Raw genomic sequence first — 26,212 nt, forward strand, 5'->3', positions numbered from 1 at the left:
CCTCCTGGGATTTCGTTCATTCAGTCATTTAATGAGTATTTTTTACTAGTGCGGTCACCGCTCGCCCCGGTACAGCAGGAACAAGATAGACACGGTCCCTGACCCCAGGGGGCTTATATTTTAAAAAATAAAGGAATGAATGAACGGGTATTCTACACCTCTAAACGCAGTGATAGGACAGCATCATATTCTAGAACAGCGGCCGTCTATAGGGAGAGCTCTGTGGGGAGGTGGCCCTCTGACCTGAGGTCTGAAGGCTGAAAGGCCCCAGTTCTGGAAAACTGGATCGAAGGGTCCAAATAATATTTTCAGGAAAGAGCCTGCAAAAGGGAGCGATGCCCTCCCATCCCAAAGACCTGAATGATATTTAGAGCCAGATATTCCCATGAAGACAAAGCGTGGGGGTTGGCATCCAGGATAAGAAACCTGGGTTCCTCTGGTCTGGCTGCATGACCTGGGCAGGCCCCTTCCTCTCTCCAGGCCTCAGAGCTTCCTGTCTAGAAAAGGAGAACACAATACAATCCAGTAATTCTCAGTCTAGGTGTAAATTAGAATTCCCAGGAAGTGGTTCAAAAACACTGACTCTTAGACTCACCTTAGATCAATGGAATCAGAATCCCTGGTAATGGGGTCCTAGGCACTGGCATTTTGGCAAGAATCCAGGGGTAGGTTTAGTCTGCAGCCAGGATTTGGAGCCACAGAACTAGATCTGAAGTTTGGGTTTGAAGGCAGCTCAGGCATTGAGTATGTGGCATCTGCCACATAGTATCCTAAATAAGCAACGTATACATTTCATCCAAATCTAGTTACAAAGAAAACCTTTGCTAAATTAGATAGGTATTCTTATTGTTCCCATGTTGCAGATAAGGAAACTGAGGTACTGAGAGGATGTGGAATTTGGTTAAGGGCACATAGCTAATAAGTGGTTTTGCCTGTATCTTCTTAGCTGGGGTGCCTTTCTAGTGACAGGGAACAAATTTCCACCTGATGGGGCCATTAAACATAAGAAATAGCTACCAAAAGAGCAGGGGATGCATAGCCTGGACAATTTGTACACCTTCAATAGAGACAGGGGATTTGCCTGGATGCCCAAGATGGGGGTCCCAAGAGTACAATCCTAAGAAAACAGCCTATTGTGTTTATCCCTTCTGATCCTCTTGGCATTTCAAAGATGATTCCCATAAAGCATGAGATTTTTGCTTTAGCCAGGCAGAAGAACCATTTGGCAGGGCAAGGAGGAGAAAGAGCTTCCTGTGCACCACAGGAACAGCCCGGATAGAACACATTGCTCCTCCACACTCTCCCATATGGGCCCTCCCCTGCCCTTTTCACCTTTGACCACCTTCCCATTTGTGCAGTTCCCTGAGGCAGGACCCTGGAGTTTTATGTTGGGTGGACCCCTGACCATGTTATCTTTTTGGATTTCCAGCCGATGTCAGCGCCCCATCCCTCTCCCACGGTTGTTCCTCCTGGGCCTGCTAGTCCAGTGGCAGTCTCTTACCTGGTTAGCTGTCTCCTCTTCAATGGTCCAGTGTCCCATGACATTTCTGGGTTACAGAAGATGGATTTGAGAGTTGCTGGCTCCAGTTGATATGACCAAGCTCAAGGGAGAAGGAAAAATGTCACAGGTGCTATTTGATGGCAATGCTGTAGCAGGGGTGGATGTTGGGAATGGTGCTGGTGTTCAGAAACTCTCACATCCCTTGGTATCTAAGTGCTGTTCTGGAGGCTGAGAAAAGGAATGGAACCGTCCACATCCTGAAGAGAAACAGGGTTTCGTGGTCAGAACCTCAGTCCAGAAACCCAAAAGGCAAGCAGCATGAGTCTGTTTATAATGCCACGTGCAGAACAGTCTCCTCCAATAAGGACCTGATACCATAGCAAGTACATAACTTGGATCACCAGCAAAAGGGGACGTACCGTGCTCTGAGAAGAACTGTTTGGTCATTCTATGCTGCTTCTTATTTACGTTGTCTTAGATCTTTGTAGTTTATAAGCAGCATAAAGTCAAAGTCCAGAGAATGAACTAAGAATATAGAGAACTCAGGTCAGACTCCACCTCCTTATCTGAGCCTCATTTTCCTCTTCCCTAAAATGGGAATCATACAAGTACTTGCCATATAGAGTTCATGGCAAGAATTAAATGAGCAAGCACATGAAAATTCCCCAGCCCTGTACTCTGGCACACACAGCATTTAGTAATTGCTAGTTTTATAACTAAAAATACAGGATTCACGGCAGTTAACTGTTCCTAACAAATGAAAAAAAGGAAAGTGAGCTAAGTGGCTCATCTGAGTTCACACACCTACTAGTTTATATATTGTCAAGGTAAGTCTGAATCTTGGCTTCTGCGATTAAAGGTCTTCCAGAAGACCTGTGTTCATCCAGATCCTACACAGCTGAGCTGTTACTTCATTCAAAAGTATCACCTTCATTAAAACCATTCTATAAGCCTCTACTTATCTGTGCCTTTGAGCTAGCTGCTATTATAGACAGATTAATATAGACGAAACTCCTTCCTTCCATCTGGGACGGGGGCCACCTTTCCCCAGATCCTTCAAATAGCAATTCTTCTTTCCTTTCTACTTCTCCTTCCTTCTCCAATCTAGTTAGGAGAAAGAAACTTTCTGAGGATGTGTCCGAGGTTTAAAATGATGGGCCATTAACAGCATAACAAAGCAAAAGGAATTTCCCAGGTCACCAGCCAAGAGCTTTAGAGCAGCACTATTTAAAACTCCCTGCTTGGGGGCAGCGGGGGAAGGCTGGTCTGGAGAGGGCAGGGGAAAGACCTCTCCTATCTGACAGGGAACTGGAGAACACCCTTTTTGATGGCCAGCAAAACCAGTCAACAACACAGCGTGGTTTGTGTGTAAATCTTTTATCATTGTGCTTGAAATGCAGATTTTGAAAAGAAAATGCCTGTCTTCTGGAACCATAAATAAAAGGTTCTCTTTGGCTTCAGATCTAGGGAACACCTGGATCCCTGCTCTGGCTTCAGCCATGATTTGCTAAAATATAACATGCTCATAAATTCTTCTAAGCCCACCAAACGAACACAGGCACGTGCACGCAGGCACACACTACCTTATTCCAGCTGTGCCAAAGTTTGGCAGGAGACTTGGCCATACTGTGTCTCCCCCACCCCATGATTGCAGCTGAAAAATTTACTGGCTGGCAGTCCCTGCGAGAGGCAGCTTGCTTACTTAAGTGGTGAGCAGAGCAGTCCTAGGAGAGATGCTCTTCCAGGGATCAGCTTTGCTACCGAAGGGAGACTGACCAACCAAATGTGACTAAAACTCAGTAGCTGGGCCTTTCACCTCTCCAAACCATTCTCCAGTGTACTGCTCCAGGGACTTCCATAGCCCACGGCCACCTGTATAAGCCTTGAAATTCCTATAACCCGACCCAGCATCTCCGGGTGCTCTGCCAAATTGCACAAGGCTACTTAAGTAGTACAGATGGCCAGAGTTCCAATTCTCTGACTTGTGGTTTTCCAACTGTAATAGGGTGCAAAAGCAATCTGCATTTAATAGGAATCATACTTCAAATATTGAATTTTGATCTTTTCAAGGGCTAGTGATATGTAGTATGATCCTCTCTTCTGGTGCAGGCAGAAGCAGTAAGCTGCAGCTCCCAGTCAGCCATAAAATCACCAGGGGCAACCCAGTACTCCACAGTGCTCTGTGCCACCAAGCTATGATGCTCCATAGCTTAGGTGTACTCAATGTATTTTTGATTTATGATGCCTCTGTTGGGATATAACCATATCATAAATTGTGAAACATCTGTAGTTATATACTTTTTTGGTTTTTCTACTATGGGGGCTTCCAAACATTTTTTTAAAAGTAGCAGCCAGGTGTGGTGTTGCATGCCTGTAATCCCAGCAACTCTGGAGGCTGAGGCAGGAGGACTGCAAGTTCAAAGCCAAACTCAGCAATTAAGCGAGACCATAAGCAACTTATCAAGACCCTGTCTCTAAAGAAAAAGGGTTGAGGATGTAGTGCAGTGGTAGAAGAATCCAAGTCCATGTTCAATCCCCAGTACCGAAAAAATGAACATTAAATTAAATTTAAAAAGAAAAAAACAAACAGAACCCTTTTCAAAGGAAGGAGATCTATCTATCTATCTATCTATCTATCTATCTATCTATCTAGAGAGATTGAGATTAAAACTGTTGTTTCTGGTTGAAGTTAACCCACAATGTGTTCAAAAGGGCCTCTAGGATTCAAAGTTTGGGAAAGAAGTCTGTACTTTAGGATATCATTCTAATATGACTTTAAGTAACTTTGACATTATAGCTGGGGTACAGCACTTGCCTAGCATGTACACGGTCCTGGGTTTGTTCCCCAGCACCACTCAAAGAAAGAGAAAAAAAAAAAAAAATGACATTACAGTGAAGTGTAAGCTTCTTATTATGCTGTACAACCCTCTTTGATCCAGCCTCTGCCTACCTGAGCTCAAGAGGTTATTCTTATGTTGTCTACTCTCTTGATTTATACTTTGGTTTTCTTGGTACAGGTTCTTCACTAGATTCCTGAAAAGAGACACAAAAGGCAAATTTTTTTGGACATTGCACATCCAAAAAATGTCTTTCTTTTTATTCCTTCTTCCTTTTCCCCCACCCCTGCCCTGGTACTGGGGATTGAACCCAGGGGCATTCTACCTGAGCTATACCATCAACTTTTTAATTTTTTTATTTTGAGACAGGGTCATGCTAAGCTGCCAAGGCTGACCTTGAACTTGAACTTCTTGCCATCCTTCCATCTCAGTCTCCTGAATAGATGGAACTTTTTGTTGTTGTTGTTGTTGAGCTTGGTCTCTCTATGTTGGCCAGGCTTGAACTCCTGGGCTCTAGTGACCCTTCTGTCTCCAACCTCCTAAGTAGCTGGGACCATAGGCATGTACAACCAAATCATGCATTCCTCCCACTTTGGTTGATGGTTTTGCTAGGTATAAAATTCTAGATTGTAAATGACTCCCTGACACCACCACCTCTGCTCCTCAAGCCTACGCTTCTCCAGTGCCTGTTCTTGGAACTAAAAATTTCTTTTGCATGGAACACATATCCCCATCCTTACCTCCACCTCTGGGTAACTAACACCTATGAGAATAGGCTGGTAAACATTAGTCTCATCAGAGAAACTTCCCTACCTACTCACCTGCCCTCCCAAGGTCGCGCAGATATGCCCCCAGGAGCTCCCAGAACACACATTGCTTGTCCTCCTGATTCACTCATTACACCCTGTCACCACTACCTGTTTACTTTTCTGAGGCCTCCACTAGATTTCGAGCATGAGGGTTAATAATACATAGCAATAGTGCCACTCAATAAATACTTATAGAAAAAAGAAAAAAGAATGGTCATGGTATTTCGTTTTGTTTTTAAATCAAAAGATGTCCAGATTTGAGAGAAGAAAGGATTGTTCTGGGAGAAAGTAATGCCACCTTGCTATTAGGATCAGATAAATAACTCTCATAATTTCTTTTTGGATGTCTGTCTTTTATGGGGATAAGGGTTAGTTAGGCTCTGCTCATTGCTGAGTTTCCAATACCCAGACCACAAAGAGGTGGGGTTTTTGTTTTACTTTGTTTTTTATAGTCCTGGGGATTGAACCCAGAGTTTCTTATAACAGGTGAACACACTTCCACTGAGCTACATCCCAGGTCCTTTTTAGAATATCCTTTATTTTGAGACAGGGTCTCACTAAGTTGCCAATGTTGCCTTCAAACATGGGATCATCCTGGCCTCAGTCTCCCAGGCAGCTGGGATTATAGGCCCGACCCATGTGCCCAACTAATAGAGTCATTGAACAGGTTTTGGGTTTACCTCAGTGGTAAAGCCCTTGCCTAGCACATGTGAGGTCTGGGTTTGAGCCCCAGAACCAGAAGGAGCAAAAAAGGAGCAAAAAAAAAACCCCTGAAATTGTCCAGACAAAGCAAGTCCTATGCATACAACCAAGAAAACCAACAGAGGGCAGGGCACTGTGGCACATGCCTGTAATCCCAGTGGCTCGAGAGGCTGAGGCAGGAGGATCTTGAGTTCAAAGCCAGCCTCAACAAAAGCAAGGTGCTAAGCAACTCAGTGAGACCCTGTCTGTAAATAAATACAAAAAAGTGCTGGGGATGTGGCTCAGTAGTCCAGTGCCCCTGAGTTCAACCCCTAGTTCCCAGAAAAAAAAAAAAAAAAAAAATCCAACACAGAGAAAAGTCCCTATGCTGTCTTTAGCATCCCGGGAAGAAGAGGAAGTTGCAAATGAAACCCAATTCATGATCTTTTCCCTCCCCACCCTCCTCTGACAGCCAACCAGAACCTTCTCCCGATGCCCTATCCCAGGCACAGGCATTCTTCCATGGACACCTGGATTGGAAGCCCTGGAATCATTTGACCCAGACTCTCCTTCGTAGCCCATCTCTTTTCAATCACCAAGACCCATCACCTCTCCCCTGAAAGCTGCTTTCACACCAACCCTCCCATTGGTCCCCACATCAAGACCTCAGTCACCCCACACCGAGGATTTCACACCACTCCCTCCTTCATGGGGGGGCCACTGGACTCCTATCTGATTAGCCACCATGAAGGCTGGGGATGTGGCATGGGGGTAGAGCACTTGCCCTGCACATACCTGGCCCTGGGTCCAAAGCCCCAGCTCTGTAAAAAACAAAGCAAACTCCTTTGAAGTACCATTTTTTCATATTACCTGTTCACTACCCAAAAACACCCACTCAAGTTCCTAATTTCCTTCCACCTTCAATTACAACTACCTCAGAATGACTTCTGATGCTGTTTAACTCCATCCACGCAGCAGCCCACTGTCTATACACAATTCTCACCCGGGTTAGATAAGATGCTTCAAACGTCTCAAAAAGAACAGAGCAGGTTAAATGCATACCTTGTACATTCTCTTTTCTGGAACATTCTCCCTGAGCTCTGTCTTAATCCAGTCTATTCTTTGAGACCTAGTTAAATCTTTCTTCCTCCAAGATACCTTCATTGACAACTTCAGGCCTTGGTGATCTCCCCAACTTTAAAATCCAAACAGTTGCTGGGCATGGTGGTGCATGCCTATAATCCCAGTGACTTGGAAGGTTGAGGCAGGAGGATCCCAGTTCAAGGACAGCCTCAGCAACTTAGTGAGACCCTATCCCAAAAAATAAAAAGGGCTGAGGATGTCGTTCAGCAGTAGAGTGCCCCTAGGTTCAATTCCCAGCATGAAAATTAATTAATTTAAAAAAAAAAATCAAACAGTATTTATCATCTTTGTAGTCACATTAAATTCTGAGGAATACCTTATCTAAGACATCATCCAGCCTATGTGTTAGTGTGAAGTTCTCCTAACTAGCCTGAATGCTCCTGATGGCAAAGACACAATGATCTGTTCCTGTACTGCAGGCACCTTAAGAGTTCAACATACAGTAGTGTTCAACAGGATAAAATAGCTGTCTGCAGAAAAGCATATGTATCTAGGTTAAATCACAGCCCTACCAATGATTTATTTATTTATTTTGTGGTACTGGGGATTGAACCCAGGCCTTTGGCATGCTAGGGAAGCACTCAACTGAGCCACATCCCAGCCTGTTTAGCTTTTTATTTTGAGACAGGGTCGAAGTTGTTGAGGCTGGCCTCAAACTTGTGATCCTCCTGCTTCAGTCTCTGAATAGCTGGGATTAGAGACATGCACTACCACTTCCAGCCTGACAATTATCAACTATGTGTATTTGGGCAAGTAATTTAACCTCTGTGAGCCTCAGCGTTCTCATCTGTAATTTGGGATAATAACAATACTATCTCATAGGGTTGTCGTGAAGAGGAAATGAGATCGTGCTGGGTCAGACAATTTGCACATCACTTCAATACACAGTTAAGAACTCTCTATCTGTTAGCTACTATTAGACCCTCCAATCCCTGTTCTTGGAATTGAACGTTGGCCTGATTTTAACCTTTCTGTCACTGAGTCATCCTTGCAAATAATGATTTCCTGCTAGTCCCTGCCTGTGTCCACCCCAGGTTCATTAAAGCACAGCTTTGCAAGCAATAGCTAGGGACAAGTTCCACCATGCAAGGCCATCTCAGGCCCGCTGTGTCATTACTCCTGGATAGTGCTGTGTGGTTTGGGTGCCTTTAACTTGTGAACCTTCTCAAGCACTTCTTTCTCATGCTTTATCATTATCATTATATTATAAAAGCAATTCATACTCATTTTTAAATATTTTAAGTATGGAAGAGTGTAAAAATGGAGAGTGAGAGTCTTACTCCCCATCCAAATGCCCATTCCTGCTCTTCACAAGTGGCCTTCTGAAGCTAGTTTCTTGTATTTCCAGAAATCATCTATAGCCATAGAAATATATGCATGTGCATACCCTGTTCTACGTCTTGCTTTAGTCACTAATCAGTCTTGAGTTCCCTTCTATGTCCGCATATGATAGGCCCATCACATCTATTAAATGGCAACATAGATTTCCTTCATAAAGATTGGCTGTCATGGATTTCATCAATCTTCTATAGATGGACCTTTAGGTTACTACTAGTGGAAGGCTGTAACAACCCTTCTTGTATATAGATCGCTGAGGACACCTTATGTCTTCAAGACTTCTGATTGCCTGGTTAGACTGGGTTGGGGACAGTGCTTCAAATTTGGCTCTACCTCGAGTTATCCATTTGAACAGTGTTAAGTCCCCGGAAGCACTGATTTGTGTGGTCACCTTCCTCCTTACTTCTAACTAGAAGAAAGAAGTCAGACCCAGAGATAGACACCTGTAATTCCAGTGACTGGTGAGGCTGAGGCAGGAGGATTTGAAGTTTGAGGCCAGTCCCTGCAATTTAGTGAGGCCCTGTCTCAAAATAAAAAAAAATAAAAAACTTAAAAATTAAAAATTTTTTAAAAAAAGGACTGGAGGGCTGGGGATATAGCTCAGTTGGTAGAGTGCTTGCCTCACATGCACAAGGCCCTGGGTTCAATCTCCAGCACCGCCAAAAAAATAAAGTAAAAAAAAGGACTGGAGATGTAGCTTAGTGGTAAAGCACCCTTGGTTCAATCCTCAGTGCCAAAAATTAATTAATTAATAGAAAAAAAAGGTAACTGGGCATGTGGCACATGCCTGTAATCCCAGGGACTTGGAGGCTGAGCAGGAGGATCTCAATTCTTTGTTTTTTTTTTTTTTTTTGGTGCTGGGGATATGAACCCAGGGCCTTTGCTTGCAAGGCAAGCACTCTACCGCTGAGTTATACCCAGCCCTGAGATCACAAATTCAAGGCTAGCCTCAGCAACTTGGTGAGACCCTATTTTTATTTTGAGTCTCAAAATAAAAAATAAAAAGGATTGAGAGTGTAGCTCAGTGGTAGAATGCCCCTGGACGCAATTGCCAGCATGGCAGAAAAAAAAGGAGAAGGGGGAGAGGAGGAGGAGGAGCAGGAGGAGAAGGTGGTCAATGTGTTTGTCTTCCTGATCCTCTCCATGGAGAGCTCATGGAAGCAGGTTTTCTCCCTTTCTCTGGAAATGTAGGGAACTCCTGGGCATTTGGGAATAGAATTTCAGAAAACTGGCTGTGTTCTCAGGTAGCGCTGAGGAAGCCCCAGAGAAGGAAGGAAATACGCTTTTGGTTCATGAGACACACACCCAGCTGTTTTCAGCGGGGCAAGGAGGGATGCACATGTGACGACAAAGACCGTAGCTGCGACAGGCTTCAGGGGTGGCTGGGAGGAGGCACACATGCAGGCAGTGATGGAGCACTATTGTCCCAGCCCACATCCGTCCCCTATATAGTGGTCCTTTCTTAGGCCAAGGACAGGATGGGCTGCAGGAACTGGGACTGCTTATCCCCCGCTGGCCTGACTATCTGTGACCCCAAGCCAGCCAGTTACTGTAGTCTGGAGAAGCTCAGGGGCCTGAGAAAGCAGGAAAAAGGTGCCCCCCCACCCCCCCAGGGCTATGTCCTAGTGCTTACCGATTACGCTGGGACCTGCAGTGAGTTACCAAACCACCTTACGCTTTGGGTTGGCCCATTTCCCCTATCAGTAAAAAGCCACACCAACAGTCCCTGTGTTAGACTGTCCTTGAAAGCAGGATGTACACCAAGTGCTTAACACAGGACATGAATGTTTGGCATAAGCAGTCAATAAATATTTGATATTTACTTCACTGATATCTCTTTCTGGCCTAGCACAGTACTCACTCAGAATAGGTGCTGAATTAGACATTAATTATTTATTTATATTTGGTGCTGAGGATAGAAGCCAGGGTCTTGTGCAGGCTAAACACATGCTCTACCACTGAGCCACACTCCCAGCAGGAATTTCTTTATTTCTTTTTTCAGACAGGGTCCCACTATGTTGCCCAGACTGGCCTTAAAACTTGAGATCCTCCTGCCCTGGCCGTCCTAAGAAGTTGGGATTACTGGTATGCACCACCAGGCCAAACTCGAAATGAATTTTTAAATAAATGGCCAGATAGGAAAATTACAAAATGATCCCATCACCACTCACTCAAACCTCATTGCCCTTCTATTCATTCTCTCTCTCTCTCTCTCTCTCTCTCTCTCTTTCTCTGTCTCTCTCTCTCTCTCTCTCTCTCTCTCTCTCTCTCTCTCCATGCTGGTGATTGAACGCAGGATTGTATGAATGCCAGGCAAGGATTCTGTCGCTGAGTTATACCCACAGCTCTCCCTATTCTCTTGTTTATGACTGCAGCAGCACAGTGACAGAATGGTTTAGACTGTTTTTCACTTTTTTAAAATCTTCTTTTTAGACAGAGTGTCACTGTGTTGCCCAGGCTGACCTAGAACTCCTGGACTCAAGTGATTCTTCCTGCCTCAGCCTCCTAAGTAGCTAGGACTAAAAGCACATGCCACCATGCCCAGCTCATTTAATTCTCCATTCCCCTCCTCTTCCTTTCTCTCTCTTCCTGGGAAAAAAGCCATTTTATTCTCCCTGGTTTATCCTCACGACCCAGTCTTAAGGTGAACAAATTCAGGATCAGAATCCTAGAATGCAGGCCTTCCCTTAGGGTTTTTAAAGGGAAATCAAGTCCCAAGACCATGGAATATCAGGAGCAGGGAAACTCATTTATTCATTCAGTAACCAGAGAGAGAGAACCTACTGTGTCAGAAAAGGAAGTCGGCAGCTTGCTGCTTGGCCCTGCCTCTCCACCCCCTCACAGGGTTGGCATAAACTCAATCCCTCAAACACTAGCTTCCACCTCTGCTGAAATGACTCCCCTCGGTAGTGCTCGGGTGCCCACTGTTTAGCCAGTCCTTTCCTTCATTCTTGCCTAATTCCTTTTCTACACAGAACATTTGATCTCACAGTCCCCTTAGGCCTCTCTGGGTGACTAAGCTCTTATCGCCCTCCTTCTTTCTCAGTCGCTGCCTCGTCTGCTCCTCTGGGCTTAACTGTATCCCCCAGATTCACATGGTGAAGTCCTAGTTCTTTGTACTTCAGACTATAACCATATGTGGAGACAGGGACTTTAAAAAGGCAATTATATAAACCGAGGTCATCAGGATGGGCCCTAATTGAGTACAATTAGTGTCCTTATAACTAGAGGAATTTAGGACGCTGACTGAAGGAAGATCATGTGAAGACCTGGGAGAAGATGGCCACCTATAATCCAAAGAGAGAAGTTCTAGAAGAAACCAGCCTGGTCAACACCTTGACCTTAAGACTTCTAGCCTCCAGAATGGTCAGAGAACAAATTTCTGTTATTGAAGCCCCCCATTCTGTGGTACTTTGTTATGGGAGTCCCAGAATAAGATCCCAACTCCCAAGAGCCTAGGCTCCTCGATTCATGGGTCTCCACAGCCTCAACGGGAGTGCCTCCCCTCCCCCACTCCCACTCAGGTCAACGTGTCCCACACTGAGACCTGGACCCTCACCCACTCTCCAGCTCTGATTCCAACCACCAGTCAGACAATTCCCCTGAGCTGTCTTGCTAACCTTGAACCTGAAAAGGTCTAGAACTATATAATCATTGACAGTTAGTCCAACCCCCTTGCTTTACAGAGGAAGAAGCTATAACAAAACAAAGTACCAACAGCCTCTTCCTGACATCTGTAGGCCCACAAGCACCATCTATCTAGGCACTATTCAAAAAAGGCCATCTTCCCTCATCTTCCCTCTTCTCTCCCTCATAGCCAGTTAGGGAGGTGCAGTGTACTCCAAAAGCACTGTGTCTGTTGTCCTGGGTTTTACATGTATTCTGTTTTTTCCCACAGATTAAATACTTTGGTGCACTTATATTTAGATAAGTGTGGGATGTTGAGGTTGCTTGCCTTTCTGTTAGAAAGGTGGACCGGCACTGAGATGAAGAGTACAGACTCAGGCGTCACTCGCTTGGATTTGGTTCCAGGTTCATTCTGTGACCTGAACCATGTTTCTTGGTCAATAAAATGGTGACAACAATGGTATACACATTGAGTTGTTGTAAAGAATTAAATGTGGATTTGAACCCAGTGTAGTCAAGCCTTAAAACTCTTTATTCTAAGCTGGGCGTGGTGGTGCATGCCTGTAACTCCAGCAACTTGGGAGGCTGAGGCAGGAGGATCCCAACTTCAAGGCCAGACTCAGCAATTTAGTGAGGTCTAAAGCAACCTAGTGAGACCCTGTCTAAAAATAAAAAGGGATGGGGATGTGGCTCAGTGGTAAAGCACCTCTGGGTTCTATTCTCAGTACCTCCCTCCAAAAAAAAAAAAAAAAAAAATTTTTTTAAAAGAAGAAGAAAGAAAAGGATTATGCAGAAATGAAAAGAGTAAATATGGAATACAAGTGAGTGAGCAAGATCATTTGGACCTAGGGTATCTGTCAAAACCTTTTGGCTGGGGGCACAGCTCAGTGGTAGCTTGCCTAGCATGTATGAGGCCCTGAATTCCATGCAAGCACTACAAAAAATAAATAAATAAAATAAAAAATAAATGAGGAAAGAAAAGAGGTGAAAATAGAGATAAAGCTTGTCATACAAGGTAAGAAATCTAACGAAGACTCTCCAAAGGGTGCGCAAAGCATTATCCTCTCTATGCAGGGCGAATGGGAATGAAGCCAAGGCACAGAAGGGGCAGCAGAGAAGTCCGTTTGACCAATCTGGATTCTGGCTGAGGAAAGAAAAAATCTTTCCTGAAGATTCCCAGCTGCAAACCAGCCTTGCCGTGAGTGGGCTGTCTGATTCATACAACCTGTACCCTCTGTGGTTAGAAAGCTCTCAAGTGGAAAATTTCACTTAATAAGCACCTGTTAGGAATAATCTCTCTTAACTGGTAAAAGCAAATACAAGTGCCCTCCGAAGGGCTGCGATTCCAACCCGTGCCTCAAAAAACGTCCACCAACTGTCAAGAAACTTAAGCCTAACATTAAAAATCACAAAACACACAAGGAAATAAGGCACCATGAGTGAGAGCCAGGAGAAACTACAGACATCATCAGACCCACAAAAATAGAGACCCAGAAATTATTAAGTACAGAAAATAAGTGGGCATTTTGAGAAATAAATGTGAGGCTCCAATATGTAATCTAGGAACCAAAGAATATAAAAAATAACTAAGCCAATTTTGAAAAATAAAAAACTAGGGTGTTAAGTAGTGGATTAAACACTGTTACAGGCAGACTTCATTTACTGAACAATGGAGCTGCAAAAATCTAGGACTTTACCCAGACACACAGCGACAAAAATACAAAGAATGGGACGGGTGGACTGGAAGACAGCGAGATGGCTTAATGTGTGTGTAATGGCATGTATGGAAGAAAATGCAGTCGGAGAAGGAGGTATTTGTAGAGAATGAGCTGAGGCATCTGAGCAAGGTATAAAATTTAGGGAGTAAATTTCAATTGAAACACTCACTCTCCGGACCAAGTCTACATCTGCACAACCTCAACAATGAGTACCTCCTTAGACTTTGTACTCAGACTAGTTTCACAGGAGTGCTCGTCCTGCTGAGAATTTTTCTAAATTGTTTTAAGACACCAAACACTGGGTCTGGAAACCCAAAATGGATAAAGAAAAAACTCGGGAATAACTATAACACAGTGAAACTGAAGAAGGCATGAAGAAGAGAAGGGGGAGAGGAGGGAGAGAGGTAGGGGGAGGAGAAGGGAGGGAGAGAGGGATGAAGAAGACAATAGGGCTGCGGGTGTAGCTCCAAGTGATTGTCGGTATGAGTCCTGGGTTCAATTCCCAGCACTTGACATGCCATAGGCACATATTCACATACACAACAGGACAAAGAGCAAAAAATAAGAAAGAAATCTAATTCAGTAATTTTCACAACATATAATAATACAAGCAAACTGAAATGTACTCTGTACTAAAAAGACAAAGCTTGTCAGACTCACCAGAAAACTAACTCCAGTGATACAAGCGTGTTACAAGCATAAGAGAAGAGTTAGGCTAAATGACTGCCAGGCTCAGTGGCCTATGCCTGCAATTTCAGCACCGCAGGAGGCTGAGGCAGGAGGATTCCAAGCTGGAGGCCAGCCTGGCAACTTATGAGACCTTCTTTCAAAATAAGAAATGAAAAGGGCTGGGGTTGTAGCTCAGTGATAAAGTGCCACTGCATTCAGCCCTCAGTACCAAAAATAAATAAATAAATACAAACACAAAAATAACGTGAATTAGATTTTGTCATTCCCTAACCCATATACACTCACACATGTGGAATGCTTTAATAGCATTCTGTAATCCTTGAGTAGGGAAAAATTACATATCCTTAACATGGCCTTAAAAGTCTTTTAGGGTCTGTCCTTTAGGGTCTGTAGCACCATCCCTACCTCATATCCTGTAGCTCTGTCAGGGACCAGGGTCCACATCATTCTTAGCCCATTACCCATGCCAGCCTTCTCTCATTTCCTTGGATTCCTCATGCTCTCTTCAACCCCAGGACCTTTGCATATGCTGTTCTCTGCCTGGAATACTTCTCTCTCCACTCTCCAAACCCACTTAACACCACTTGTCCTTTAGTTCTGAGCTGAAATGTCATTTACCAGAACTTCCCAAACTCCCTACTCTTGTTATATACCTTCAGGACATTACTATCTCCCATGCAGAGTACCTATCCCTGGTGTTGTTTTGTATTTACATTTGTGCCACTAATTGATTAATGTATGTCCTACTAGACTCGACTCTCCATGAGAGCAAAAACGACCCCCTTTCTTGCTCTTGGCTGTACAGTGCCTGGTACCCTGCACCTAGCAAAAGTTCAATAAATATTGATGAAGGAATGGAGGAATGAACCATCCCTACCAGTAAAGTGCATTTTGTGCTGAAAAAGTGCTATATGATCTAAGAAGCTTTGCCCAGTGTCCTCAATGACATGCATTCATTCATTCTTCACTCACCATTTCTTAGGGAGAATTAAAGGTAATTTCCTTCCTAGGACTCTCCTGCACATAAACACTCTGAGCTGTTGGTAAGGCAAGAGCAAGAGGGTGTGGCTCTAAGTCAGGGAGGGCAGATGGGCACCCCGGCAGGCCCTCAAGGTAGAAGACAGAGAATGCTGAAAAGAAGGAAGGAAGAAGGAAGGAAGGAAGGAAGGAAGGGAGGGAGGAAGGGAGGGAGGAAGGGAGGAGCCCCTCCAAAGGTCAAATGGTGGCCAGGGCCAGTTAATGGTACCCAAGTGACTAACCTCTGGACATTTTAGCAAAGTGTGGCGGAAGGAACTGAATTTGGTTGGTTCCAGGTAACTGCTAATCACAGAGAAAACACTCTGTCTTCAAACCAATGGTTGGGAAATGGACCAAAAGCATGTCCTCTCATTGATAAAATCTGCATCCTGTTCTCTGACTTGATTGACTTTACACGAGGATGGTAGTGGCTCTATGCCTTGGCTTCGCCATTCTCAATGGGCATGAGACCTTTCAGGTTCTTTAAGAACATAAATAATAACAAAAATAGCAGTAGCAGCATGGTCCCCTCCAAAGACTTTCCATTGATCTTAAAGAAAATGTCAACTATTAGGTATGGCCTTCAAGGCCCTAGTGAGCAGGCCGCGGCTTATTTCTGCTGTCATCCCTCAAGCAGCCCTCCCCCTTGGTCAGTCGGTTCTGGCAGAATCGACCCCCTTTCTGTTCCTCATGTACACGAGCTGGCTCCTGCCTTATGGGCCTTGCCCTGGTGACCCTTCCGCCTGGATGGCTCCTCATTCAGATCCACTCATGGCAGCTCCTTCTTGTCGTTTGAGACCAGGCGTCAGTTTAGTCGCCACGTCCTGACTCCCCCACCACCCTCAATCTCAGCACCTCGTTTTATTGCCTGGATAGCATGTCGTACTATCTGAAATTATCTTATTTGTTTGCAGAATCATCAACTGTGTCGCCTAACTAGAACATACGTTCCATCAGAGCAAAGCCTCACTTGTCCTGCTCACTCCTGGATTCTCAGTGCCCAGAACAGAGCCTGGTAGGCATTCCACAAACATTCCTCAAATAAAGGAATGGATGAAAGTTCCTGTTAGATAAGAGACACTATATATATATATATATATATTTTTTTTTTTTTTTTTTTTTTTTTTTTGGTACTGGGGATGGAACCCAGGAAAGCTTACCCACAGAGCCACATCCCCAGCCCTTTTTATATTTTATTTTGAGTCAGGGTCTTGTTATGTTGCTGAGGCTGGCTTTGAACTCACGGTCCTCCTGCCTCAGCCTCCTGAGCTGCTGGTATACACGTGTGCACTGCCGTACTGGCTAAGAGCTACTATTCTTACGCTATTTTGTAGATGAAGTACTGGAGGCTTGGTAACATTGGGTGACTTGCCCAAGGTCACAGAGAGAGTAGGTAGGGAGAGGAGCTGAGTGAGGCTGGAACCCGGGCCTGACTGGCTCCAGGGCCTGCGTTCTTAATCACTTCACAAACAGAGTCATTCCATGAATTACGGCACCCGCCCTCCCCAACACTACACCTGTGTTCCTTCCTTGTACAGAACCTGGCCTCAAGAGCCAGGCAGTGGGGAGACACTGAATGAAGCACGCAGAGTGTGAGCCGGCACGGTCATTTTTGGATAGCTCCTTGGAAATTCCTACTAACATTAAATCGATCCTCAGTATATACCTATAGATACGCAGATGCATTCAACAAAAGCCACATCACATACAGGAATGTTCGTAGAAACTGCAGTCCTTTTTTTTTTTTTAACTCCCATGCTGGGGATCAAAGCCAGGGTTACTAATCAAGTACTCTACCACTGAGCTACAGCCCAGAAACTTTTTTTGATGTTGTTGTCATTGGTTTGGGTTTTTTTTGTTTGTTTGTTTTGGTACTGGGCTTGTGTAGGGGTGCTTTATTGATGAGCTATATCCCCAGCCTTTTTATTTTTATTTGAGACAAGGTCTCATTAAATTACTTATGGCCTCATTAAATGGCTGAGGTTCACCTTGAACCTGCCTCAGCTCCCTAAGTTGTTGGAATTACAAGCGTGTGCCACTGTGCCTGGCCCCAACCTTTTTATTTTATTTTGAGATGGGGTCTTGCTAAAATTCTCAAGCTGACCTCGTACTTGCAATCCCCCTGCCTCAGTCTCTTGAATAGCTGGGATTAAATGTGTGCACCACCCCACCTGGCTAGAAGCAGTCTTCTTAATAAAGCAACACAGAAAACAAGCTAAATGCCTAGCAATAATAATATAGATACATTACAGTATAATAGAATATCAGCTAGCAACGAAAAACATGGACAAATCTCTTTCACACACAAAATCTACAGTCTGTAATTCCATTTAAAGAAAGATCAAAAATAGGCTAAATTAATCTGCAGTGCTAAGTCAAGAAAGAGATTGCCCTTGTTGGTGGAGGTGACGGGTAGTCAGGGATGAGTAGGGGATAAATGGAGCTTCCAGAATGCGAGGGTAGGGGAGCAAAAACTGACTTCTCTCTTCCCTTCTAGGTTCTTTGAATGGGCGAGGAATTAAACTAGCATAAGATATATTAAGAATTTAAGACATGACACAGAGAAACTTAATTACATACATATACACGGGAGTCCCACAAAATGAGACTGGAAGAGAGTCCAGTGATTGAAGTTTACATAGCATCCTGAGCTACTGAAAGGAATGGGGCAGGGACTTATGAACAAAGGCTGTCCTGCTATGCAGATAAAGTTTCAGGCATTAAAAAGTTGTGTGGAATAGCCCTCTTCCTGACACAGATTCTTTTACTAATGTAGATTTCCTTTCTAGATGCAAAGTTCCCATACAAAAGGGCAGCCTTCTCCAGCTCCTTCTCTGAATAACCAGCTCAAAATGTGCCAAAGAAATATATTTGGGCATGTGTAGTTTGGTCTTCTAGGTTATATTTTGGGGTGATGTGTCCTGAGTCCAAGACACTGGTAATATTCTGTTTCCTGATCAGGACACTGGTTACACAGTTCTGTTCACTTGTAAAATTCCCCAAGCAGTATGCTTTTGATTTGTGCCCTTCCCTGAAGGTATTTATGTTGAATCACATACATTTGACATTTTTATACTTGGTTGTGCTCAGCATGGTGGTGCAGGCCTGTGATCCCAGCTGTTCAGAAGGCTGAGGTGGGAGGATCCCAAGTTCAAGGCCAGCCTCACAACTTAGCAAGACCCTATCTCAAAATTTAAAAATAAAGGGGGCCAGGACTGGGGTTGTGGTTCAGTGGCAGAGTGCTTGCCTAGTGTGAGGCACTGGGTTCAACCCTTTATAAATAAAATTAAGTTTTAAAAAATTAAAAGGGTCAGGGATGTAGCTCAGTGTTAAAGCACACCTGGGTCAATTCCTAGTACCACGCCCTGCCCCCAAAAAAAGTAGTTTTGAGAAAAACAGGCTCTGCCTTCTTAGAGTCCTTGGCAGATGATAATTAGGCTAAGGATGATCCCAATAATTGACCCCCAACAGTGACGTGGAAGTCCACTGGAGAAAGCCAGAGGGCCTGAGGCAGAAATGCTCAACTTCAGTGACAGGCCCACAGCCTGTGTTTCCAGAACACACCAGCGAGCCCGCCCTGGGGTCTCTGCATTCCCTATGCATTTACCAGGCTTCTCCTCCTAAGACTTCAAACTGCTCAGAGAGACTCTCCCTGACCTCAGGAAAGGGGCCATCTCCTCCCCTTAATCCTGGTCACAATGCTTCATTATTTCCTTTAGGGATTTGGCCAATATCTGCAATTGGTGTTGTTAGAATGTTTTCTTTTTATTGTCTGCTCATTTCGTTAGACTGAGCTGTATAAGAGCAGGAGATTTCTCCACCTTATGCAATGTTGTATCTGCAGGTCTGGCATGGTGCCTGGTACCTAGAATGTTCTTAAATATTTGTTGAATGAATGGCCACATGAAGCAGCACGAATACAAGTCTGGGTAGAAATGGTGGCCCAAAGCACAAGTGTCAAGTCAGAAAGGGACCAGTGCCCATCCTTCATTGCAGAGTGAAAGTCAACTTCAGGTTTCCAGAAAGTCACTGAGCCCTCCAGAATCCAAACAGGCAGTTCTTACCCCTGTTCCTCCTGAGGGTCCCATTCTGTTACATGAAGGGAAGACAGTTATAAGGTGTCCACTGAACTGTCCTACAGAGTTAGAATCATCATGCCCATTGTATAGATCAGACCGGGGCTTTACATCATCAGTAGCCCATCTCAGATCTCCCAAGAATCAAGTGGTAGTACCCTGGGCAAAGTCTGTCTACAGAGGTTCCAAAGCCAGAGTTCATCACCCATTGCATCACCGAGTGTTCAAGGTTACTAGAGAATTTCTGTGATTGTAGGCAAGGACTAAAGCCACCTCTCATAGTCAGGTTTTAATTTTTTGTTTTTTAATTCTCTTCTCTTTTTTTGGTGCCTGAGATCAAACCAAGCCCTTGTACATGCGAGGAGAGCATTCTACCACTGAGCTATTCCCTCCAGTTAACTTTTTTTTTTTTTTTCCTTTGTACTGGAGATTGAATCAGGGGTGCTTTACCATAAACTGAGCCACATCCCCAGCCCTTTTAATTTTTTATTTTGAGACAGAGTCTCCCTAACTTGCTTAGGGTCTCTCTAAATTACTGAGTCTGGGCTTGAACTTGCGATCCTCCAGCCTCAGCCTCTGAGTTCCTGGGATTAGAGGTGCACCCCACAGCACCCCCGCTTCTTGTTCACTGTTCACATTGGTCTTTAGCTTTGGATATAGCTCCCACATCTGAAATGGACACTGTGCTTATATTTTATGTGAGTTTGAACTAATGCAAATTTGAACTTGCCATAAAAAGTATGTTCATCAAAATCCAGATTGTGTTATCAAAGCTGATACAGTGACTTCACATTCACACCTATGAGGAAATCAGTTGAATTATGTGAGGTATTCAAGAAGGCTTCTTTTGCATAACATTGCATTGTCCTGTTCAGCAGAATTAAAACAAAGGGTTTTAGAGGAAGAGCCCGGAAGAGGAAATGAGTGACCTGTATTACCTTAATAAAATTAGAACCTACAAAATTCCAGTTACACATAACAACTAGAGGGTCACAGAAATAGTTGTGTAGCCAGCTCTGAGCCAAGTTAAAAAGCATCATGCCACCTAGAGCTCACAACAATCTTTTCCAGATGCATTCCTATTTTATAGTCCACACTTCAAGAGATGAAGAATCATGCAGTCACCACACGTTTAACACCCTGCCCTGTCACTGACTACAGATGCCAGGCAAGCGGTCTACAGCTGAACTAGACCCCCAACCTTTCTCTGCATTTTAGATGGCATTTCTTCTTGAGTTTTTGATACACTCAGATAAATGGGCTCCTCTTAAAATTCTAACTTATTCTTTGTATCAAAACAGCTGTTAGTGGGGGTGGGGTTGTGACTCAGTGGTAGAGCACTTGCCTGGCATGTGTGAGGTACTGCGTTTGATCCTCAGCACCACATATAAAAAAAAAAATGAATAAAATAAAGGCTCATCAACACCTAAAAAAAAAAAAAAACTTTTTAAAAAGTCACATTTACAAAATCAGCTATCAGCCCTAATCCAACTCCTTGGGAAGCTGAGGCAGGAGGATCCCAAGTTCAAGGTCAACCTGAGCAATTTAGTGAGAGACCCTGTCCCTATGTGAAAAAAAAAAAAAGGGTGGGGTGCTCAGGATGTACTCAGTGGTATAGCTCTTGCCTATAATGTTACAAAGTCCTGGGTTCCATCCCCAGCACCACACACACACACACACACACACCACCCGCACAGGGCTGGACATATTGAATCATCACCACCTAGCATGTGTTGTCACTTAACACTATGCCGCTACTGTTTTTATGTGTGTTTAAATGCTTTCTGTGCATTACCCCAATCAAGTTTTACAACCCTTTGCAGTTAGTACTAGCTTTCATATCACAGAGGGTGAAACTGAGGTACCTAAAGTTTGAATAACTTTTCCAAGATTCGGGAGCTTGTAAGGCTGGGATTTAACCCCAGCAATCTGCAGTCAGGTCTTGCAACATCTGTCTTTCAAGCTCTCCAGCCCCCAAAGCTGAAGCATCTGAATACACAGAATCAGAAAGCTTTGGAGGGAGTGCTGGAACATAGTGTAACCTCTTCTGACATGACCCTTCCTTCTCAAAGGACAAGGGTACCTGGCCTATCCTTGGTCTCTATTCTGCTTCCCAAGGCTTCTTCCTGCTTCTGGACCTTCCCCCACTAAACCCAGCCCAGCTACACAATACCGAGCAGCAGGGAAAACTTCCCAGAGCCCAGGCAGTGCCCCCTCCTCAACACTGTGCTTTGTATGCACCACTTAAGTTAACTACAATTAAACCATTCTTTGAACAACTATTTGTTTAAAGTTTATCTCCCCTACTTGACTACAAACAGCAGCAGTTCCAGAATTTCTGTAGGTGGGAACAGGTAAGCTGGGGAGGGAGGCTTTGCTTCCATTGTTTACTACTTGCTATAAGGCTGAGGAATGGCAATTGAACACAGAAATGAGTATGGATGCTGATGGAGATTCTAAGGGGGACACACATCCTATCTTATCCCCTTCTTCCTCCTGCTCTGTGGTACCACCACTGACTGACCGTAAGCTCATAAGGGCAAAAATTGTCTGGCTCTTCTCACTGCAACCTCAACACCAGGCACTGTATCTGACACACAGGAAGTGCATAATAATTTTTTATGGAATTGATACATAAATAAAATGGAACCTTGAACTTCATGTCTGAAAGAGGGATGATAAGACCAGGACACAGATTTTTTTTTTTTTTTTTTGGTGGTACTGGGTATCAAACTCAGGGTCTTGCACAGGCAAGGGATGCCCTCTAGGGCTGAGCTACAACCTTGGTTCCCCTAAGACACAGTTTTTTTTTTTTTTTTTTAATCGTAAACAAATGGGATACATGTTGAATCTGTTTGTATATGGAGTAAAGGCATCCATTTGTGTAATCATACATTTACATAGGGTAATATTGTTTGATTCATTCTGTTATTTTTTTTCCCACCCCTCTTTTCCCTCTATACAGTCCTTCTTTCCTCCATTCTTGCCCCCTCCCAGCCCCATTGTGTGTCATCATCCACTTATCAGCGAGATCATTCTTCCTTTGGTTTTTTGAGATTGGCTTATCTCACTTAGCATGATATTCTCCAGTTTCATCCATTTGCTGCAAATGCCATAATTTTATTATTCTTTATGGCTGAGTAATATTCCATTGTATAAATATACCACAGTTTCTTCATCCATTCATCAATTGAAGGGCATCTAGGTTGGTTCCACAATCTGGCTATTGTGAATTGAGCAGCTATGAACATTGATTAGGACACAGTTTTTAAAAGCATTACATAGGAAAACACACTGAGCACAGGACTGGCATACAGTAAGTGCTCCATAAATGTCTGTCATTGAATTGAAATTTCTACCTCTCACTCCCACTAACTCATTTCCCCAGTTCTGGCAAGAGTCAGAGTTTAATGAAAGAACAAAGTCCAGAACTAAATCCACTCTACTCACAGACATTTGCATTGGGGTTGGGGTGAAATCTGTCATTAGCATGGAAGGAATGCAAAGTTATCAGGATTTGCCCCTAGCAGAAAAGTTAAGGGAGGACAGTAAGTGGCTTTGGAATAGGATTAAAAAACAACAACAACAACAAAAAAAAACCACACACACACACACAAAAATCCCTCAGCACAGGGCAACCAGCTGCCCCACTCCAGAAGAGTGAATGTGGTATCTTCCACCTGCTAAGTAGCAAATATGCTGTATCTCCCCAATATCTTTTGCCATTGGCTTTAGTGCTGCTGGGGAGGTTTCAAACACAAAAAAGGGTGTGTTACACCCTGCTAAAAACACCTCAAGATGACACCTGAACTCCTCACAAGGTTTGCTTCAACCTTGCAGGTCAGGTCATAGCACAGACACCTGTCAGCTGTGCCAGGCTCTCCCCTCCGCTGCCCAGGCCTGAGATGTCTTCAACCCTTCCTCAGGCTCACTTATCAGTCTTAGTCTCAACTCACATTTACAAAACTGTCTCAGAAAGACACTCCCTAGCTGGTGTAGTGGCATACACCTGTAACCCCAGGGGTTCGGGAGGCTGAGGAAGAAGAATGGTGAGTTCAAAGCCAGATTCAGCAAAACTGAGGTGCTAAGCAAGTCAGTGAGACCCTGACTCTAAATAAAATACAAAATAGGGCTGGGGATGTGGATCGGTGGTCGAGTGCTCCTGAGTTCAACCCCTGGTACACCCCCACCAAAAAACAGAAAGACACTCCCTACCTGGGTGCTGTGGCAGACACCTGTAATCCCAGGGGCTCAGGCGGCTGAATCAGGAGGATCCTGAGTTCAAAATCAGCCTCAGCAACTTAGCGAGGTCCTAAGCTAAGAGGTCTCTATAAGAAATATAAAAAAGGGTGGGGATGTTGCTCAGGGGTTAAGTGCCCCTGGACTCAATTCCCAGTACCAAAAAAAAAAAAAAAAAAAAGGACACGTCCTGATGCCCCAATGAACCCCTGCCATACACTCAGAGCACACTTATTTGTCCCTTCTAACACTTAATATAGCTTTAAATTCTATAGTCTATCTCCTAAAAGTACTGAGCAATCTGTCTTTCACTACATGTCCCCAGTAAGTGCAGACCCCAGCACAGAACTGATGAATGAATTTCTCATACTGCTGCCCTTAAGTTCCAGGCAGAACAAGAAACTGGTCTGCAGTGCACTCCAGCACTCAATCACACAGTACTGACACATCAGAGCCCTTCCCAGATGAGGACTGGGAGCTCCTCCTCCAATTTGAGCTGGGGTCTTCTCACTTTTTTCTTTCAAGAAAGCCAAGAAAAAGACCATGAAGTGGCATCCTCTGTCTCTTAGCTAATTCCTCTAATAAAGGAAACAAGACAGTAACCCCATGCCCCTCAACATCCTCCATAACTTAAAAATGATTATTTACTGTCATCCTTGTAACCCTTTATGCAAGGACCATGGGCGAACACCGGCTGGAAAAACTGTAATCGTTTAACTGCTTAAACGACATGCAAGACATGCAGATTTTTAGGTACGTGATGCAGGGAAGGATTGAGGGCAGAGTAGAGAGAATCGGGCTGCAAAGACTTAGAAAATCAGCACTACAATTTGCTAGTACTTCCATTTACCATCTGCAGGACCCTTAGCCTCAATTTCTACATCTGGCAAATGGAGAGAGTGACAATGAACTTCAGTACCCATAAAGGGAAGTTCTGAACAGCTGTAAAATCCCCCATGTCCTCGTGAAGTTTTTCTCTTGGCCTTTAAAGAGAGGTCTTGTCCCTGGAAGGAAGACCGAGGTCCCCTAGGGGAGTCTGCTCTAGCCTCTAGGAGCCGAGTAAGTAAACACACAGGAGAGATGAGTCCAAGTGGTGAGAATATTTTAGACTAGGACACAGTGACCTTGGGTCTAGTCTGTGCTCCCTGGCTCTGCAGCTCCAGTTCCAGCCCTAGGCCAGGGAGGCCGTTCATTGGTTTCTCTGACAACAGCTAAGTGCCGTCCTATGGTGGCGTAGGAAGAAATAGCCTCACCACCTCGGTGGGAAGGCCTAAAACCAGCAAGACACACCTTACAGGGATTTCAGACTCAGGCCCAGCTCTTATCCTGGCATCAAAGCCACCCCCTACCTCTGGCTCCCCGGAGACTACAATCTCCTCTGTTCCTGGGCGGAGCTGGGCCTACAGAAGAGTGTTCGCTCCTGCCTTACCAGGAGTCAGGCCTAATGGCGGGGGCCTTTCTTTTCACAGGCTTGGGGCTGACCCCCCCCCCCCCATCATTAACAGTAAAGAAAGGATCCCCGGCCATTTCCATTTCCTCTGTGACTCAAGAGCCCTGTTATTTAATCCCGCGGCCACCCGGGCCGCATCCTCGGTGCGGCGGGCTCCACCCATGCACCTGGCCAGTTCTCTGCTGCTCCCGCTTCCCTTTAGGGGAGCTGAAGGGGGAGGCGGGCATGGAAGGGGGTTCGGGAAAGGCGATTATGGCTGCAACGGGCCCTGGGCCTTCGGTGAACAGATGTTCCTCAAGCCAGCGTCCTGAGAAGGCTGAGATACCTACGGGGGTAGAAAGGGAGGCACCTAGCTAGGGCTGCAGAGGGAGGACAGAGGCCCCTGGAACTAAGGACATTACACTAGGGAGGGGGGAGGCCTCTGGCTGAGTGGACCGAATCGCCCCGGGGGGGGGGGGGAGTGGAGCCGGAAGAGGCCTCGGCCCATTCTCTGTCCACACCCAAGAAATGGGGGAGGGGTGGTCCGCATTAGAGAAAGACTCATCCTTAAGAAAGGAACCAGATTCACTCAACAACCCCCACCCCACCCTTCTTGAATACGGGCGATGGACATTGTCTTAATTTCTGGTAAATGCAGATTCAAAATTCCTTTCCCCGACGTCCCTAGGCGCCACTGGTCCCAGCAGGGGTTCTTCCACAACCCCCCTCCCACTGCCTGCGGCGGGAAGAGATACCCAAATCTAGGTGTGTCCTCCCCCACCCTGCTCTCAGCCCTGGATCCGGAGGCCGCAGCGCCCCCCACCCCCCAGCGACACTGACGGTTCCTGCCCAGGCCCGCAGTGGTGTGAAGGTTGCTTTTACCTCCTCTTGCAGGCTGGGAGGGGGTAAAGCCCGCGCAGCTGAACCAGCTGCAGCAGTCGCCGCCGCCCTCCATTCATTCAAAAAAAAAAAAAAAAAGCAACAACAGCCTCCGCCCGAACCTCCACCCCTCTTTGTAAAAGAACGACGGCCCCTTGAGGAGCGAGAGCCAGCCCCAGCAATCACGGGTTAAGTTCTTTTCCGGCCCCCCATTCATAAAAAAAGGAG

At 44.9% G+C, this 26,212-nt stretch overlaps 1 long non-coding RNA gene across 2 annotated transcripts; it reads right to left on the reverse strand.

Moving 5' to 3' along the window:
* Nucleotides 1-24: 24 nt before the first annotated feature.
* On the reverse strand, nt 25-26,178 carry LOC306664940. Of its 2 annotated transcripts, XR_013764867.1 has the most exons (5): nt 25,988-26,178; nt 23,653-23,765; nt 4,452-4,534; nt 596-1,758; nt 25-497 (listed from the first exon to the last, which is right to left on the reverse strand). It is a non-coding gene; the product is annotated as an uncharacterized lncRNA (long non-coding RNA). The 2 variants fall into 2 exon arrangements; XR_013764868.1 differs by having other exon boundaries at nt 25-1,758.
* Between the last annotated feature and the right edge of the window lie 34 nt (nt 26,179-26,212).

Source organism: Sciurus vulgaris (genome assembly GCF_902686455.1).
Source record: "Sciurus vulgaris genome assembly, chromosome: 6".
In the NCBI taxonomy this organism is placed as follows: Eukaryota; Metazoa; Chordata; class Mammalia; order Rodentia; family Sciuridae; genus Sciurus; species Sciurus vulgaris.